This window comes from Papaver somniferum, chromosome 1 (genome assembly GCF_003573695.1).
Source record: "Papaver somniferum cultivar HN1 chromosome 1, ASM357369v1, whole genome shotgun sequence".
Classification (NCBI taxonomy): Eukaryota; Viridiplantae; Streptophyta; class Magnoliopsida; order Ranunculales; family Papaveraceae; genus Papaver; species Papaver somniferum.
The window spans coordinates 230,946,658-230,947,272 of record NC_039358.1 but is presented as its reverse complement, the minus strand read 5'-3'; positions in this window follow the sequence as shown (position 1 = coordinate 230,947,272).

Here is a 615-nt window from a genome sequence, read left to right as displayed (position 1 = left end):
TTTTCACAAGAAAAAGAACCTAATAGGATATCCTTGATTACGTGCAGATATGTCTGTATGCTATCTTGATCCTAACTACAGGGAATGATATACCTATAACGAATCAAAATGGTGATTCATATCAAACATACCTTACAAGACTTCTTTGTTTGCCAGTCCAACATGAGTAGTGGTGCTGTGCTCCATAAATCTAATCTTCAGAATTGCTTCCCACAGTGCTTTGTAAACTAAATACAAAAACATGAATTAGTTTAAGGGTTAAGTGGCAAAATGCCCCAAAATGGACTCCATGGTTGTGAAAATGCCCCGGCCGTTAGGCGAAAGATTAAAATGCCCCAATCCGTTAAAGTTGCCTATAATAGTCAAAATGGGGCCTTTTAATTTTTTTGACCGGTCAACTGTTACATGAGTGCCTCAAAATGCTCTCGACAGAAATAGCACCGGACGTGATTCACACGTGTGCTAATGAACCCACGTGGACTTAACTGACACCTGTACCACACGTGGACTTGACTGAAACCTGTACCATACGTGTGGTTCGTTCGAGTACCACAGTACCACAATTCTTATCTTCTCAATTCTTAACTTGACTGAAATATCAAAACACTGAACGAT